Source organism: Alligator mississippiensis, chromosome 1, assembly GCF_030867095.1.
Source record: "Alligator mississippiensis isolate rAllMis1 chromosome 1, rAllMis1, whole genome shotgun sequence".
NCBI classification, from domain to species: Eukaryota; Metazoa; Chordata; order Crocodylia; family Alligatoridae; genus Alligator; species Alligator mississippiensis.
This window is the reverse complement of record NC_081824.1, coordinates 476,591,961-476,601,552: the sequence shown is the minus strand read 5'-3', so window position 1 is coordinate 476,601,552 and position 9,592 is coordinate 476,591,961. Positions and strand designations below refer to the sequence as shown.

At 52.6% G+C, this 9,592-nt stretch overlaps 2 long non-coding RNA genes across 2 annotated transcripts; both read left to right on the top strand.

Moving 5' to 3' along the window:
• Positions 1-778: 778 nt before the first annotated feature.
• Positions 779-1,926, top strand: LOC132250317 (uncharacterized). Its single transcript, XR_009461995.1, has 2 exons — positions 779-905; positions 1,368-1,926. It is a non-coding gene; the product is annotated as an uncharacterized LOC132250317 (long non-coding RNA).
• Positions 1,927-6,116: 4,190 nt separating this feature from the next.
• On the top strand, positions 6,117-8,294 carry LOC132250316 (uncharacterized). Its single transcript, XR_009461993.1, has 3 exons — positions 6,117-6,137; positions 6,725-6,790; positions 8,146-8,294. It is a non-coding gene; the product is annotated as an uncharacterized LOC132250316 (long non-coding RNA).
• The last annotated feature ends 1,298 nt before the right edge of the window (positions 8,295-9,592 follow it).

The window sequence follows — 9,592 nt, the reverse complement described above, 5'->3', positions numbered from 1 at the left end:
AACGTGACCGAAACAAATCCACCTGCCCTACCAGGATGCTCACAAGTGCCTGGGGCGCTTCAGCCTTGAGAGCCATGCCCTCACCATGCAGATCTGCAGGCTGTCAGGTGTGGGGCTGGGGCTTCCAGGCAGGGGGGAGAGGGTGAGTATGGAGGAGCTAGGGCCTGAGGGTGCAGGGGGCTGATCAGGATGTGAGGGCTGAGGCAAAGGGGAGACAGGCTGGGAATCCAGGAGTGAGGGCTGGCCACTGAGGAAGAAGTCAGGGAGAGGCTGGAGCTGTGGCCCTGGGAGCGCTGTGGGTTCGGCCATGCAGGGGAGAGCTGGGGCGGGGAGCGGAGACTTGCCCTGGGTGGGAGCGCATTGCCCTTGCCCTGGGTGGGAGCACAGGACCTTGAGCTGCTGTTAGTTGAGGGAGGTGGGTGGGAAGCTGGATCCTGGCATTTTGGGGAAGGAGGAGGGATTGGACGCTCCTTTCACCCCACTTATCTCAGGGCCCTTTTCTTTCCTACCCGGGGGGCAGACAGCCCGTGTGATGTTTGCTGATCTGACCTGCAGGGAGCCTGATGGACCCAGGGGATGGGAACGGGGCTGTGCCGGGTTCACTGCTCTGGGAAGGAAGCGCGTTAGAGCAGAGCAGGCGTGAGGACCAGGACTTGCAGGTTGTGCCCTGCTCTGGCTCTTCGAAAGGAGTGCTGTCCAGCATGCCATAGTGAGGGGCATGGTTTGGGGGGACTCCTGGGTCCTGTTTCTAGCTGAGGGAAGGAGGGAAGGGGTGGGAGGAAGGCTTTGTGGCTCAGGACTCCTGGCTTCTTTTGGGGATGTCACTTCCCCAGAATGAACCCACAAATCATCTGTGCATTGAGTCAATCGATCCCTTGGGTGATGCTGTCAGCACGTACATGGAGGTGAGTGGAAGCAGCGCGGTGGGAGGTGTCCACTGCCCTGGTCAGAGGAGGCCGGGGTTGGGGGAATACTGGGCCCATGGATCGGATTGAAGGGTGGATGGCGATACTGGGCTGGGGTGGCCTCATGGGTCCCATCTGTCAGGCAGAGGAAAGTAGTAATAGGTGCATGGGTCAGATCCAGGCTGGCATGGATGGGGTTCCCATCTGGGGCTGCAGGGAAGCAGAAGGGTTACTTGGCTGGGGGTGGGCCCGTGGGTCCCACAGGAGGGTTTGTATACTACAAGCAGTGCCCTCCTGCCAGGGTCCCCGTTGGGTCCCAGTCGTGCCCTTCACTGCCCAGCCCTGTCCTGGCAGTGGCTGATGGGGAAAACATGGGGTCTTTCCATTCTCCTTCACTATGGAAATGGCCTCTGCTTTGCCTCCCACCCCGCTCATGCTTTGCCTCCTGTCTCCTCTTCACAGCGGTGATCAACGTGAGCCATGATGCACGACTGATCCCGCAGACCAGCTGCCAGCTCTGGGTGGTGGAGGAGCAGTCCATCAGCCACATCAACGGCGACTTCGACTGCAGGCGGGAGGTGCTGGAGGCCTCGGGCCAGGTCAGCATTAACTGGCCCCGGGAGTGACCTTGCTGTGGGGAGGCTCCTCGAGGACCTGCCCATCCCCTCTCAGAGACCTGCCTGCACAGCTTCACGTGCGCCCACACCCAGAGGACTCCGTGTAGAGGGGGCAGGGCCGCAGGCATGGTTGTGGTTGAACTTTGAAGATCTATTTTGGGGGCCTAATGCAAGACATGTTATATTTTTAGAGCTGTTCTTCTACACCTGCTGCTTTCCCAGGGGAGAGAGACTTAATTTATATGAATGGGAGGGAGGGGGTTGTACTGGAACGGTCTGTTTTAGGCAGGAGTGAGGGCTGTCCTTGTCCCATTGCTGGGTTCCCTGCCCCCAGTCTGGAGAATGACTTGAGCCTTGTTTTGCTTCCACCCAAGAAGATTATATTAAAATATAATAAAGGAAAAGTGGCTCGTGGTGGGTTTTATTCTGAAGGGGTAGGAGTGGGGCTTCACAGTACTGGCAGGAGGGACACCCCTGAGATTGCAGTGGACAGACAGACTGGGCTGAGGCATGGGGATGGGCACGCAGGCACAAGCATATTCTCCCTGCCATGAACACACACACATACATGCAGGCACACGCACGCACAGACACATGCACACAGAGACAGAGATGGGTGTGCACTCTATTCACTCGCTCTGCACGTGGACACATTAACACGCTCTCCATGCCATGAACACAGATGCATGCACACGCACACACGTGGATAGACACATGCAGGCAGGCATGCACTCTACACACTCACTCTCTGCACATGGACACGCAGACACAAATACACTCTCCCTGCTATGAACACAGACACACATGCACAGACAGGCATGTACACATGCAGAGAGGAGCACACGCACAAACACACGTGCACACATACACACACACATGCACATATGCATGCACACATGCATGCAGGCACACACATGAACACATATGTACATATGCAGACTCATGAACAGACACACAGAGGTACATATGAATTGACACAGACATGCACATACACACATGCACGCACAGGCACATGCAGGAACACACACATGCACACAGATACATGCACACAGACATGCATATACACACAGACATGCAAGAACACACGCATGCACAAACATGCACACAGATGTGTGCAGACACATGCACGCACATAGATACATACACATGCACACACATGCATACAGAAACCTACAAGCACACTCATGCATGCAGACTTGTGCATGCACACATAAGCATGCACAGGTGCACATGCACACACACATCCACACACATGAATGCACACAGACACATGCATGCGTATGCATGCAGGCATGCACGCACATAAATGTAGGCACACAGGCACATGCAGGCACACGTGCATGCACAAACACGCACACATGCTCGCGTATGCATTCACACAGATGTATGCAAGCAGACACACGTAAGCACAAACTCATGCATGCAGATGCATGCATGCACAAACACATGCACGTGTATGCATGCAAACATGCACATGAGCACCTGGACACATGCATGCACATACATGCATGCACAGAGACACACCTGCACACACACGTGCATGCATGGAGACATGTGCCTGCACACATGCATGCATGGAGACATGTACACGCGTGTACACAGACAGATGCATACACGCAAATGCAGACAGACACATGCAAGCACACACTCGTGTGTGCATGCACAAACGCATGCATGGACAGACAAGGACATGCAAGCACAAACGCATGCACGCACAGGAACATGCAAGCTCACACTTGTGCGTGCAAACACAAACACGCACATACGCACACGATCCCGCCCGGCCATGGGGCAGGCTGGGCTGGCGGCGGGGGGAAGGTCCGGAGCCCCTGGGGGTCCCGGGAAGAGCAGAGGGGAGCCGGCCCCAGCTCGGCCCCATAGGGGTGGGGGTGGGGGTAGCAGGGCTGCAGCCCCGGCCCTCCCCGGGCCCGGGCACTCCGGCGGGAAGGGGCGCTGCAACGACACCCCCCCCCGCCACCGGTGCAAACGCCCCGTGCTCCCCATGCACACCCAAGTCTGCATCCCGCCCCCCGACCCCCGGGCCAGGCGGGGGCCGATGGGGCAGCCTCGGGCTGGGGTTCCCGCGACAGGGATCCGGCTCCTCTCGTGCGGGGCTTTGCTTTTCTTCCTCTCTCTTGCTTTAGTTACAGGTCAGGTCCTGCCCTGGGCAGAGCCCGTGTGCCCGGGGGCGGGGAGGTGCTGGTGGGGGCGGTAAGAGCAGGGTGGCAGCGATCTCGGGGTGTTTGGGGGGATCTTGGGCGATGCCAGTGTTGTCTCCAAAGGACAGTGTGAGTTCGTGCCCGGTGCGCTTTTGCCAATAAACACACAGGGGTGGAGGATCCAACTTAATCTTTATTGTTTCAAGTCTGCGCAGAGAGGGGTGCTTGGCAATCTTTTGCAAAGCAAGCACCACCGGTTTCTACCTTTGGGTACCTTTTATACATATGTTTGCAAGTGTATCGCTCAGTGATTGGTTACAAGCCACTGACATAAGACGTTCTCTACTGAGCATGTCTCTATACCTATGGTTTAGCCATGTATTTCATTTACATACATATATGTTTCATTAACATACTTTTGCTCTGCCCAGGGGTGTGATTTTTAGCATTATAACGAGACCTCTTTCTGAACTTCTTGCTATCTTACAAGTGTCAGGGAGACATTATCCTGCTGGTGTTAGGGAGGCATTCCAGGATGTCTCTCGTGGATTATGGAATAGAGAAAATCCCACACAATTTACTGATTCGTTTTGATGCACTGGCTGGGGGAGTAGTTAACTGATTGCACGATTTCACAATAATTACACACTTAATTTATACAACACAATTTTATTTTAAAACTCTTTGCTACGTATATAACACTGCTTAGCTTTAAGAAACACCACAAACATTAAAAACACAATAATTACATATATCAGAAACAATGCTCCGAATGCACTTCCTTCCCAAACAATACTATAAGAATTAGTGTTACAAAAACAACTACAATTGTAACTAAAAGTTAAATTTGAATCAATACTATTATTTTTCATATTATACTTACAATCCTAGAATTCCGAGAAGCCAAATACCAAAATATGGTTTCATTCCTCAGTAGTACGATTCAATGGGTTGGCCTCAGTAGTACGGTTCAATGAAATGGGCTCAGCAATACAATTCAATAGGCTGGCTTCAACAGTGATAGGACTAAGTCCCCTTCCTTCAGTCCCTTTCAGGTGCTCTGCGGCTTCAGCGTGAACTAAGAGATTCGTGTTCACGGAGAGGGTAGTTCAGGTGATCAGTCTGACCCGGGCTATACTTGCGATTTTTCCTTCGTTGTTCTACAAGTATAGTCACCTCCAACTTGGGACAGTAAGTTACGGTTTTTATTGAGCGAGCTGCCGTCAGTGGGCTCCTCCTACTCAATATATCACTGCTCCCAAATTTGGGCTCGGATCTTACTCAACAGATTCTTTTACCTTCGTTGAGCATTTTAAATTACCTTTGGGAAACTTCCATATCACTGCAAATGCCCTTTTCTTACCAACTTGGTCAAAAGGCCTCAGGGTTTGATCTCTTGGAATTCAGGATATTTGCTCTCTTTGTAAAAGATTTCTAAAAGATGAAATTTAAATTAAGACTTTAAGCGAAGTCAGGATCTTTTGCACGTAGTCCCCAAAACAAAGAACTAGATAAGGAGATAAATCTTATCTTCTTCCTGAAACTGGCTAATGGGCAACCTTTACAAACATTCAAACTATTTCATTCAATATGACACAGTCGTTCAACCAAGATCCGTCCGTCTTCCAGTCCGTTCATCTAAAACGAAAGAGATAGCGCCGTTATCGTTAAGGAACCAGGCAGGAAAGGTAAAATGAGGATGGCAGAGAAGGAGCACTACCTCGAGGTGCAGTAAGCACATGATATCCATGAAAGATCCTCTTCAGCCGCAGCTCTGGTGCAAGGGCTGTTTGACCAAAGGCAGAAGAGGGAGATCCAGGGCAGAGATCTGGTTAAACAGTTCGCCCTCCAAAAGGGAAAGGGCTTGAAGCGAAACTGGGGGAAGTTGCCCATGAAAGCGGTGCAACGCTGAGACACTGGGAGGACCCACACGGTCAAAGGGCCGACAGTAGGCATCAAGTAACACAGTGTATTCCCCAGTGCAGAGCCGGGAGCAGCGGGAGCCCCCCGGCCTACAGACACAGAGGTGACAGTCACCGCAGGGAGCACGTGTGAGACAGACCTGGGCCGTCTGTTCTTGTGCACAGACAAGAAATGGTGTTCGTTAGGACCTGGTGTTGGAGTCCCTTTCCTCATCCGCTGTCACAGTGCCCTGGAGGGAAACCCTGGCAGGGGCCAGTCCTGTGCGAAGTCCCTCATTGTGAGCACCATCAGGCCGCGTGCAAGCCCAGCCCTGTCTCACACCTGGAGGCTGATGCAGCAGTGCGGCCGGACACGGCCGAGACGTGCACGCGGGGAGACCCGGAGAAGGTGACGCGCATCACAATGGCCCCTTCTAGAACCGGCTCGTCGCCGTGCGGCTCCTGGAGACGCGCACAGCAGTTGGACTGCTCCCGAGCCAACACTGCTTGGAGTCAGGTCACACCTGTGTCCTCGGTGTCACCCTGACCGCAAGGGTAAGTGTGGGCAAATGAGGGGGTGTTTGCACCCACACTTGGGGGGTCGTAGGGGTGGGTGACTTGTGGCTGGGGGAATTGTCACTTTTATGCTTTCGTTTCTTTCCTAAACATGACTTCAGTCCGCTTCAGTACAAGCCAAGGGCTGAAGACGAGGTGTGCTGGCCTGACATGGGGAGGCGGGGGGAGTGCTTGGAGCGATGCTATTTGGCTGGGCAGGCAAGGTGAGGGGTGCAGCGGAGCAGGCAGTGAGGATGCGGATGGTTGCTTTAGGGTTTCCATATTTCCAGGTCCAAAATGCAGGACACCTGTCACATGGCGGAGGGGGGACGGGGGATATGACAGTGGGGGGCAGAGACATGCCAGTGCCCTGTCCCTGCCCATGCTGTTGCCCCTCAGTGCCAAGCCACAGCCCCCGCCAGCCCTGCTGCTGCCCCTCACCCCCAAACCACTGACCCCAGCCTGCCAGTGCCCCTCACCCCAAACTGCAGTACCCGGCCATGATGCTGTCCCTCGCTCCAGACATCAAGTAACTGGGAATGACTGGTTGTGGTTTCAACTTGCTCTTCAATATTTCTTTCATACAGCTACAGAAGACTGGACAGTCTTTTATCCCGGGAGAAAAATATGGGATCCTTTGGAAAGAGAGGAAGGTAAATCAAATAGGGATGCCAATTCTCACTGTCACATACTCTTTTTGCCTTGCCTAATTTGAGAGATTCAGGTGTGAATTGAAGAATGCAGTGCTGAGGGGAGGGGAAGGGCAGGGAGCTGCGCTGGAAAGGAGCAGACACACAACAACGCCTTACTTCACTTCCATTCCCCTCTTTACTCTAGGGAAGGAGAAGATGCTATTGCTGCTAACTTTGCCCTGGTTGAGCACTGAGGAAAAGGGCCGAGGGCTCAACACAGCAATACCAGTTTTTCTGTTGGCTTTTTTGGTAATTGAACTGACCCCGAAATTCTGCTTCCAGTCTCATTGGTTGCCGTCCATTCACTCTGGGGGATTTACATAACCAAACCCTGATTATTAAAGTGTTTTGTGTTGGATGATAGCCTTGAAGGGTCTTCTTTGGGGTCTTCTTCTCCTTTAATGCCTTAGTAGTCCCATCGATGCACTGTTTCTCTTACAAGTTTCCTGCTTTAATCTATTTTAAAAATGTATTTCTATGCATTTAATTGGGTGTCCAGACTGGAATAAACTCCCCGCAGTGGTGGTTCATAGATGCAGGGTGGGAAGGGCCCCGAGCAGATCATCGAGTCCGACCCCCTGCCCTGGGCAGGAATGAATACTGGGCTCATATGAGCCCTGGTAAGCTGAAGCTTATCTGACCCAGCTAGTTGTTATCCAGGCTCCTTGGAAAGACCCCCGAGGTAGGAGCCAGCACCACTCCCCTTGGCAGCTGGTTCCAGATCCTGGCCGCCCTGACTGTGACCCTGCGGGGTGCAGTCACCTCCCCTGGAAATCTTCAGGAGCAGACGGGACGGTCACCTTGCCGCGGTGGCTTGAGCCCCGGTGTCTTGTCCTGCCTGGTGCAGGGGCTGGACCCGCTCTGTCGGCTTCTCCTGGATTTCAATTTCCAGTTTCTAAATGAGTTGATGCAAACGGTCTCCTAAAACTTACTACTTAATATCATAACACTTTTTTTCTTGCCTTCATGCTTCCTTTTTTTGTGAAGAGGTATGGCTCTGTCCCAGCGTGCTCACGGTCCATGTCTCCATGACGGCATGCTTTTGAACTTAAAGTAAGGACATACATTTATTTAATTTTAACTTTAGGATCTTCCCCATTGTTCTTTCCGCAGTTTGTGCACGCTCATCGGGCCACGCTTTATGCATACAAAGAAACGGCACAAATGCATTTTGAATTCTTTTCTCTTTTTTTCTCTCTGTTTTATTTTGGTTTTACTTCGAACGGTGTAGATGTGCTTAGCACCTAATCACCTTTGCTCCTTACACCAGTAGAAGTAATAATTTCCAATTAACTTGGTTTTGAACTCCTCAACAGGGCATCTCAGGAGGAGGGACAAGGATGGAGATGCATCCCTCTGCCATCCTGCCTCGAGCACTGCCGCACGCGGGAGCCGAGGCCCGAAGCAGGCAGCCAGACAGGGCAGCAGATGTTTGCCACAGCAGAGTCAAGGGCCTGGGACGCTGTGTGGCAGCAGCAGCTGCGGCTGCAGCAGGCAGGCCAGGAGCGGGTAAGACCATCCACCGCTCGGTCTCCCCCACGTACAACCCACCCTCCCTTCTATGCCCCGGGGGCAAAAATGAGTAATTGTACCCCTGTGTGCCCACTCTGGGACCTCCTCCATTTCAAAATCCTAGATGTTATCCTCCCTTTTGAAGAACCCTTTCCAAACTCACCATGTCCATTTGTAGCCTAACTGGTAAGAAAACCAATTACTCTTTCAACATCACAACCACATGGCAAATTGAGCTAGTACCGGCGGGGCTGTCTTTACCCATCCAGATCGGAAGTTGTTCCAGACTTTGAGAAGCCGTCAGAATTTGGCCGTCCCCCACGACCGTCCTGTTTGATCAGAAACCAATTGTATTTGGAGACATCCTGAGGCGGAGGGTTGAGGCCCCATTTTGAATGCAAAGTGCTGAGTTTGATGATTGCTGAGGAGGCAGTTGCAAAGGATGCTGTCTTTATTCACAGAGACTTTTGTCATTCGTTTCCATAGCTACAAAAATGGGGTGCTTCTTTGCATCACAACTCATTGCCATTTGTTGCACACCAACACCATAGATTAAAAGTAACACCTCTTTGGTGCCTGCTGCCCAGAGGACTGCTGCTAGAGATGACTACCAGCTGTGATCTGGAGACATCCTCTGTGGCACCCTTGAAAGGTCCCCTGGGGCACCCCGACTACCAATCCTTGATCTAGAACGTGTGCACTTTGACACGTGCTCTCACAGGGTAAGCTGTGGGCAATTTTGTGGACATAGTATAAAACTTGTATGCTGTGAAAATGCTCCTTCCCGTTATCAGAGAGAATAGCTCCTGAAGTATGGAACATCTTCTGGATCGGTTTGATATTCCACAGCTAAAATATAAGCACATGCACGAGGTGGAGAGCACTCAGATCAAGTCACGCATGACACAATGCATCTCAGTCTTAAGGTGCAGGCAGACATGACATTTGAAATGTCTCCAGGCATAGCTGGCTTGGGGCTGTTTCACAAAGGGAACCACCGCAGGACATTGCACGGCCCCTGCAGTGGCCCTTGGCTGGAGCACTTGGAAATCTCCACGAGGCTGTCGCAATCGGTGGCTTTGCACCCCCTTTCCGCCTCCCCACACAGGGCAGAGGAACGGAGGATGCTGCCAGTGCTGCTCCGCTCCCGTTCCCCCCTCCCCCAAACCCTCTCCCTTACTGACATGGGCTCGAGAGTGGGAGTGCGGGGAGGGCAGTGGTGGGGGTGTGGTGGTGTGGTAGGAGGTCACT